At 32.8% G+C, this 9836-nt stretch overlaps 1 long non-coding RNA gene across 1 annotated transcript in view; it reads right to left on the reverse strand.

The window, feature by feature from the left end:
* Nucleotides 1-7247: 7247 nt before the first annotated feature.
* LOC111705952 (uncharacterized) overlaps nucleotides 7248-9836 on the reverse strand; it is a 6898-nt gene continuing 4309 nt past the window's right edge. Inside the window, exon 3 of the long non-coding RNA XR_002766109.1 lies at nucleotides 7248-7726. This is a non-coding gene — a long non-coding RNA (uncharacterized LOC111705952). The remainder of the gene's footprint in view (nucleotides 7727-9836) is intronic.

Here is a 9836-nt window from a genome sequence, read left to right on the forward strand (position 1 = left end):
AACACCATTAAGCTCTATATATGCATTGGAACGAGCAGTATTGCAGATATTATTGCACATTTATGAGTTATAACTAAAGCTAGTTTTTGTTTTAAAACATCCGAAGGACTGCAAAGGTATTTCAACTGGTACTAAATTGATATCGTGGCAGGCCCGATTCCCAACTGTCTTATTTGTAACTGTCTTATTTTCGTGTTAAAGCAAAAGGGACTTAGAGAATAGGTATATGGTTGAAATGCATGTTCAAAGCCCAATTTTTCAAGTTCATAGGAAAAAAATTAAACCGATAACTTTAAGTTTGGGGTGAAAAAAAATGCATAAAAAAGGGTAAAATTTTTTTTTTGTTTTAAACAAATCTCAAAGTGTGACACATGTTTCTACATGCATATTTCAATTGTGTTTTTTTTAAAATATAGTTTTTAGATCTGTAGCTTTAGTCACAAAAAAGTTATAGGCTATTTTAGATTTTTTTCACAGACCGCGCTTTTTTCCACCCTGTAAAATTTAACAAAAAATTCTTTAAATTACTTTTCATTGAAAGTCACAAAATTTCACGGTGATAGTGGCAGAAATGAGAGTGCTAGGACAAAAAAACTACAAGGGGTGGCGCCAAACGCCCCCCCCCCCCTCCAGCCTATTTAATGTTAAAGGGTTCCGTTGTAAATCAGACATGCTACTCTGTAAGTGAAAGGTCACATGAAAGTACGTAAAAAGTCTCTTTAAATGAGTTAATCATTGCCAAAAGTTAGAGTAGTATTCTTATTTTCAAATTAATTCATGAACAATTTATAATTTCAACTTGTCTTTCAGGAGTTTTTCTCTCATGAATTTGTTATTTGGTACGTTTTTTTTCACGGAAATTATTCTATCTGCAGGGCATAAAATACAAATTTTGGCATGTTTATAAATACTTGGTTGATCTCAGGAAGTTTACTATCGATTCAGAATATTTGAAACTTGATGTTTGGAAAGCATTTGTAAAATAGTCAGGAGTTTAAAGTTTACACTGAGATAGCGGACTAGAATATTGAATTAATAAAGAGAGATGCACAATCTTTTAAAGTACACACACCCCTCATACACTTCAACCAACCTTCTCCGCTCATATTTTATCTAGTTTATGGGAGTGTTCACAAAAATATATAGAGAGTGTAGGACAGGTTGATGCCTACTCAAAAAACTATTAATTCTGCTCAAAAATGAAAAGGCTGTAGCTTGAGACATTAGCAATTTTAGTATTTTCTTATAATTTAGAGACATTAGCAATTTTAGTATTTTCGTAATCGTATTATTTAGAGACATTAGCAATTTCAGTATTTTCTTACAATTTAGAGGCATTAGCAATTTAAGTATTTTCTTACATTTTAGAGACATTAGCAATTTTAGTATTTTCTTATAATTTAGAGACATTAGCAATTTAAGCATTTTCTTACAATTTAGAGGCATTAGCAATTTAAGTATTTTCTTACAATTTAGAGACATTAGCAATTTTAGTATTTTCTTATAATTTAGAGACATTAGCAATTTAAGTATTTTCTTATAATTTAGAGGCATTAGCAATTTAAGTATTTTCTTACAATTTAGAGGCATTAGCAATTTAAGTATTTTCTTACAATTTAGAGGCATTAGCAATTTAAGCATTTTCTTACAATTTAGAGACATTAGCAATTTAATTATTTTCTTATAATTTAGAGACATTAGCAATTTAAGCATTTTCGTATCATTTAGAGACATTAGCCATTTAAGCATTTTCGTATCATTTAGAGACATTAGCAATTTAAGTATTTTGTATCATTCAGAGACATCAGCAATTTAAGTATTTCGTATTATTCAGAGACATTAGCAATTTAAGCTTTTTCGTATCATTTAGAGACATTATAGCAATTTAAGCATTTTCGAATCATTTAGAGACATTAGCAATTTAAGCATTTTCGTATCATTTAGAGACATCAGCAATTTAAGTACTTTCGTATCATTTAGAGACATTAACCATTTAAGCATTTTCGAATCATTCAGAGACATTAGCAATTTAAGCATTTTCGTATCATTTAGAGACATTGCCAATTTAAGTATTTTCCTATCATTAGAAATTTAGGTATTTTGCATCGATTCTAAAAATATAACTTGAAACCTTGGGGACCAAAATCTAAGGTAAAAATTTTTGAGTACACAAAGCACAGTTCTTGTACTACACCCTGTACTTGTACCGTACCTTGTTCTTGTACCATATCCTTTTCTTGTACTGAACCCTGTTCTTGTACTGAACCCTGTTATTGTACTTTACCCTGTTCTTGTACTGAACCCTGTTCTTGTACTGTACCCTGTTCTTTTACCGTACCCTGTTCTTATACTGTACCCTGTTCTTGTACTGTACCCTGTTCTTGTACTGTATCCTGTTCTTTTATTGTACCCTGTTCTTGTACCGTACCCAATTCTTGTACAGTAAACTATTCGTTTACTGTACCCTGTTCTTGTACCGTACCCTTTTCTTGTACTGTGCCCTGTTCTTGTACCGAACCCTGCTCTATAACTGTTCTCTGCTCTTTAACTGTACCCTATTCTTTTATTGTACCTTGATGTTGTACTGTACCTTGTTCTTGTACTGTACATTGTTCTTGTACCGAACCCTGTTTTTATACTATACCCTGCTCTATAACTATACCCTGCTTTAAAACTGTATCCTGCTCTATAACTGCTCTTTAACTGTTCTACCTTGTTCTTGTACTGTACCCTGTACTTTTATTGTATCCTGTTCTTGTAATTTACCCTGTTCTTGCACCGTGCTCTGTGCTTTTTCCGTACCATGTTCCCAAACATACCCTGTTCTTTTACCGTACTAGATTCCTGTAACGTACCCTGTTCTTTAACGTACTATATTTCTGTAACGTACTCTGTCCTTGTAATGTACCATGTACCGTATCCATAGCAATTTTAGCACTGTACCCATTTTTAGTACCGTACCGAGTTTAATTTAATTTTGAAAAATAATCTGCTATCGTTTAAATTTTATTTGTTCATAACAAAATTTTCTTTTGTATTTTTTGGGTATAAATATAAAGTACTAAACATCACACTCCAGATGATTTTGTGTTTCCGCAGTTTAAAACTTGCTTTAATTCAATTCAAATTTATTCACCACTTACCGCTTGGAATGGAATAGATTTTCACTGTATGTTAAGGCAGTAAATAATTATGTTTATCCTAAAGTGACAACCAAAAAGGTTTGGAATAGGAATGAGGACAAAACATAGCAATGCTTAACCCTATAAAGGCGTCTGAATCTATGTATAATAAGCGTTAGACCTTAGAGTATAAGAGGCTTAGGGTTGCAATGCATGTTCATAGCCTAGCTCATAGGAGGAACAAATTTGACCACTGATATGTATGGTTTTGGTGCTAGGGAGGGTTTAAAAAAATGTCCATAGAAAGGTCGGAAAAATGTAAAAAAAGGTTGTTTTTGTTTTTGACAGATATTAATATCCATTTTTCAAGTAGATTTAAGAACACAAAAGTTCATCCTAAAGTTCATTCTAAAGTGACAACCAAAAAGGTTTGATGAATGAGGACTATACATAGCAATACCGTATACTGGGCGCCTGAATATATGTATAGCGTTAGACCTTAGAGTATAAGAGGCTTAATTCTTTATATTCGGCCTCAATTCATTGAAAAGATAAAAGTCTTTCAAACCGACAAATCTAAATCACAGTGTTAATTTCTTCGTCCTTATCTTGTTTTGTTTGCTCAGATTCTACTTGGAGTTGGAGTTTAGATGCAAGCTCTTTAATTACATGAATACACATTGCTCTAGCTCTACAGGGAGTCCCATATAATAATGGATTAAATTCTCTATTTTTGCATTATTTAGGGTTGAATTCTATCGATGCAAAGGGTGTCCCATATCATATTGGATTGCATTCTCTAGTTGTACAGGGTGTCCCACATTATATTGGATTGAATTCTCTAGCTGTACAGGGTGTCCCATATTATATTGGATTGAATTCTCTAGCTGTACAGGGTGTCCCACATTATATTAAATTTAATTCTAGCTGTACAGGGTGTTCAACATTATATTGGATTAAAATATCAAGCTGTACAAGGTATCCCACATTATTAAGTATTGAATTCTCTAGCTATGCAGGGTGTCTCACATTATATAGGATAAAATTATTTAGCTTACAGGAAGTCCCACATTATACAGAATTAAATTATCTAGCACTACAGGGTGTCCCACATTATATTGGGTTGAAATCTCTACCTGTACAAGGTGTCCCACATTATATTGGATAAAATTCTCTAGTTGTACAGGGTGTCCCACATCGTATTGGGTATAAATTGTAGACTAGAAACGAGGATAAACTGTACACCTAGTATATAAACTGTAGACTAGAAACTAGGATTAACTGTTCACCCAGTGTATAAACTGTAAACTAGAAACTAGGATAAACTGCACACCCTGTATATAAACTGTAAACTAGAAACTAGGATTAACTGTACACCAAGTATATAAACTGTAAACTAGAAACTAGGAATAACTGTACACCCAGTATATGAACTGTAAACTAGAAACTAGGATTGACTGTACAATGTTCACCCTGCATATAAACTGTAAACTAGAAACTAGGATTAACTGTACACCCTGTATATAAACTGTAAACTAGAAACTAGGATTAACTAAACAAACATTAAAGTTAGTTCTCTGCAGAACAATGTATTCTCAAACTAATTGTTGGAATTTACAAAATAACTTTTATCTTGTTTAATGAGCAATAAGTTTTTCAGCTCGTTGAGAAGAAAGATAATTCTAGATTATAATATTCCCAAATTTTGGCTTAGTAAATTACAGGTATGGAGGAGAAAAAAATGAATCCTGTGAAAGAGATGTACATTATCTCTGTTTTTATGAGCGATTTTATACGTGCATGTCCGACTCACAACGGTGGCCATGAAACATTTATCTGATCAATGATATGGATGAAAATCAAGCTCTCTTCTTAAGATGTGTAATAACCTGTCTCTTGACTTAAAAAGAAGCAACTCTCTAAGTATATTTAAAAATAGACTACTAAATTCACTTTTTGAAAATTATAGGACAATGTGTTATAAACCGAATTGCTATTCATGTAAAACTAATTAGATATGTTTTAATATGCTTTGATATTTGTTGTGTACATGTCAGAAAATTACTTTAAACTCTAGTTATTCGAATTAGTGTATAAACTATTTTGCATATGATAAATTTGCAACCTGATCTCTAATCGTTCTCCTTAAATCTATTTAATTGAAATATTTTGTTATTATTACTAAAATTAGGTGGGAAAAATAATCAAAACAGACAACTCTTTTAAATCATACATGCTACTCTATAAACCAAGCTAGTGGGGAAGGTAAACAGGTTTATGATAGGCCGGATACTGTAAAAAGTAAGGCCGCACAATCAAATTTGAAACCGGCCTGATATTGGTTAGTGGCGGGGCTGTACTTGCCGTGCGGTACTAGAGGTCGGTCCGTTTCGATTTCAAACTGACTCTAGTCAACTGTGTGTTTGTGACAAAATAAATATCGTCTTTCATCCACACGTCATCGAGGACAAATTCTAGTTAGTCTCTTGAATTCCAAAATGTGTTCTGTCGTTTTTGATCCTTAAAATCGACAGAGAAACAAAAAAACTGAGCACTTACTATAGTTCCCTAAACATTTTATCTCTGCAACGTACCTGTTGTCATAGACCTTTGATATTTCATACTATGTATGCTAATTCAACCCCCCCTCTCTAATATCTCTAATATCTCAAATATTTGAAATTTTTCAAAATTGTCAAAATTTTCAAAATTGTCAAATATTTCAATCATCTATAAAGCTTTACATTATTCACCCTCAACTAGCTTTAGGTGCGTTCTGCAGTAATTTGCTGTACACTGACCAAGGCAAGTGTTTGAATATATACAAAATAAATACGGTAAAAATTCTGATATCTCAATCAATTGTTCAAAAATTTTTAAAAAGCAACGTAAAATCTCTTTTTTTTATTACAGTTTTTGTCATTTCTGTTTTTATCTTACAGGGACTGTAAAGTAAACTGCAGGTCCGAATGACAATGCTACTCTTGAGTCTTGACAACTTTGTCTGTTTTTCATCATATATTATAAACGGTTAAAGACCGGGTACGCACGATTGAGAATTGTGAATTGGACATGTTCCTCTGTAAAGGAGGCTGACGTATTGTCCCTTTAAAGGGTAAACAATTCTCTGGACAATAATATGCATTTGTCTGTCCAAGCTGATTCTGTTTTTAAAAGCTTTGTTCAAAGCTTTCATCCATTATTTATATAAAACTTTTCTTAAAATCCTTCGGGATGCAGGGGAGGCCGGAGGGGGAGGGGGTATTGTTTTTGTCCATTAAAAGTTTGTTTTTTTGCGCTTAAAAAAGGGGCTGTTTAATTTTTTAACAAAGGGTTAATGGGTCAATTGTTAAATGAAGAGAGGAATTAATTAAAAATCTGGACTTTGAAAGTATTGATAATGTATATTGATAATAATTTGTTAAATTTTTTTAATTTAAACTTTTAAAATGATGAAAGCAAATTGTAAAAATCATCTTTATTTCTTTAAAACTCTATATATAGATATTTTCTTAACGAACAATTATGGTCAAATAGTTTTGTTGTCCTTCAGTTACATAAGTATAACATTGTTTACAGTACACACTGTACTGTACGATACAACGTGTACTTTACACGCGCTGTACTGAACATTTCAAACCACACAGTAAAGTCATAGATTAATTAAAATAATAGATAGGACACTATTTGTTGTCTATTAAATATTTACGTGTGTTTCGTTAACAATAACTCTGAGGCAGAAGCCCAAAGGAGTTACGCGTAATCGGCATAGAACCTCTGTGTAGAATTACAAGATATATTGAGAGAGAGACAGTTCTACGCCGACTGGCGTAACTCCTTTAGGCTTCTGCTTCAGAATTATTGTAAACGGAAAACACATAAATCTTTAAAAGCTAGTGTCCTTTCTGTTAATTAAATTAATCTATAAGAAAAGTGAACTCTGATTCGGACATTAAAGAAGTATCGATGAATGAAACTCTCGAGTTTATTTTTTGGGGTCTATGCATTTGCGTAGATTTTAATTTAAGAAACCAGGAAACAAAAAGAGAAATTTAATCTAATTTGAGAATTTAATATTTTTTAACAACAACATTGATATCTACAAAACTTCCAGACCCCATTCATGAAACCGGGTTTCTGATACTGGGTTTCATTATGATACTCTGTTTTAAGTTTCGGGCTCTGTGCTGTACTGTACACTTTTAACAAAAAGGTACAAGCTTTAAATTACAGTATACACTGCAATACCTAACTGTAAAGAACATTGTTTTAAAGTATACATATGCTGCACAGAACATTATTAACAGTACAGTACACTGTTCTGGGAAGAACAGTACACTCTGTACAGTACAGTACACTGTTCTGTGAAGAACAGTACACTCTGTACAGTAAAGTACACTGTTCTGTGAAGTACAGCGTACTCTGTACAGTACAGTACACAGTGTTCTCTACTGTACAGAGTGCAGTGCACTCTGTGCAGTAGAGTACATGTAATGCTGTACAGTACAGTTACATAAATAACACTGTGAAGATGAAAAACAGGCTGAATCCAGCAGAGTACACTTTGAACCCTTGATTTCCATTCTGCCAGGGCTGGGACAAATCTAAATAAAAAAATTTTATCTTTTTTTAAGAATTTATTTTTAATTTGAATTTTGTTTTAACAAAATTTAAAAAGAGCAGTGTATTTTTACTCCGACCGTTTTTTTTCATCTGGTCATATATCTGTTTTTTGCTCTTCTTTTTCAGATCTATGGATTCTAATCTCTTGTAGACAAGGGAAAAATGCATTTTGAAACATATTTCTGATTCATAATATAACTTAATTTGATATCTTGATGCCAGAAATATCAAATTAAGTATAATCGAAAGTTACTGTTTGCAAGGAGTAGATTTTCAGATAAATTGTCAGTTTTTCATATTGTTTTCTCATCTATTCAATGTCTGACTCAGAAAGCTAGTGTTAAAGGTTAGCTTTAAACTCAATTTCCTCGTTATTCTTGCAGGTTGAATAAAAAGTCACTGCACCAAGCGTTTTTTCCAAGTAGGGTGTACTGCCATGTTATTCCACACAGGGTTATGTTCAGCCACAAAAACTGGAGAGAGTTGTATAAGAACCTGACTATTCTGAGCTCCCTTGATGCTTATGCTTATATAGAGGGTGTTTACGGGGGATATACTCCTGGCTAAAGTTTCTCTAGTTCGCCATTTTCTCTCTCTCACCCTGTATCCCTGAATACTTTTAGAAGCGCCGAGCCAGAGCCAGTTGTTGCTGCTCTGAAAGCTAGATGTACACTGTCTTTTTTTAATAATTTTGTTTTCTGGTTAGGAAAGAGGCAGTTCACTCCCTTTTGTATGTTTTTAAACACTACTTAAACGCTTGAACTATGAAACACTAAATTCATAGGACAAAACCTCCTAAGCACTCCCAACCTTAATTAGACAAAAATAGCCATACTAAGTTAATAATGTGTTTAACTGGTTAAAAACCAAATACTGTATAATTTTATAAAAAATTTTAACCGATAAAACAGGATTGCAAAAAGAAATTTTGTAGCTCTCGAAATTTATTTTGTGATTTTTATTTTCTTAATTCTCAAAATCACTGATCTCAAAGTTCTCTTTGATATAACTTTTTATGAAAAAAAGAAAACAAAGTATATGAAACTTATGAAACTTATGAAACTAATTATGGACTAGAGTGAGAACCAGAAACTTTGGAATAGGAAGACGACACTAAAGCATCACTTAAGTGTATTTGATTTTGCCATAAAGCAAAAAATTTTACTAGTAACTTATTATTATTATTGAGTGAAATGGGTCTGTTTACACTTCACAATTACTTTGTCTCATGTTCATTGGACTATTTAATGTCATAACTAAAGTCTAAAAGTCGTCTTTCTCTTCCCCAGATTTATAGTTCTCACTGTAAAACTGTTGATCCACCCCTTGGTCTGAAAAGAACCATCCAACTCTCTTTCGTTGCATAAAATGCAAAATGCACATGCTTTGCATTTAAACCGGAATTCTATCTGGCCTTTAAACCAAACAAATGTATCTTGATGCATTTGACAAAAAAAAAGTTCTTAAAAAACCAAAAATGATATTCTTTTTATGCATTAATAATCAGTATTTTAATTTAAAAAATAAAAAGTTTAGTAATTTTATCTTTATTGAGATTATAAATAAAGGTTTGGTCTGTGTTAGAGGGCCTGTAAAGGGTTTGGTCTGAGTTAGAGGGCCTGCAAAGGGTTTGGTCTGAGTTAGAGGGCCTGCAAAGGGTTTAGTCTGAGTTAGAGGGCCTGTAAAGGGTTTGGTTTGAGTTAGAGGGCCTGTAAAGGGTTTGGTCTGAGTTAGAGGGCCTGTAAAGGGTTTGGTCTGAGTTAGAGGGCCTGTAAAGGGTTTGGTCTGAGTTAGAGGGCCTGTAAAGGGTGTGTCAAGATCAAAAAAGTTCTTTTAGATCTTTAAATACTATAATATGTATTTCTTAAACTTATTCGTCTAAATTGTAAACCTGTCCTATAAGTCAACCTAAAACCTCTTTTAAGTGCATTCTCTCAGAATATATTTATTTTATCCCAAAATATTAAATTTCTTCGTCGAATGAAAGAATTGCAGATTTCTTTGTAAATCCAGGATATCTATAACTGGGCGCAGTCAGACATTTTTCATCTTAAAACGAAGAACAGTGGTCCCCCCCCCCCATTTGAAAAT

The sequence above is a fragment of the Eurytemora carolleeae genome, unplaced genomic scaffold (genome assembly GCF_000591075.1).
Source record: "Eurytemora carolleeae unplaced genomic scaffold, Eaff_2.0 scaffold690, whole genome shotgun sequence".
Lineage (NCBI taxonomy): Eukaryota > Metazoa > Arthropoda > Copepoda > Calanoida > Temoridae > Eurytemora > Eurytemora carolleeae.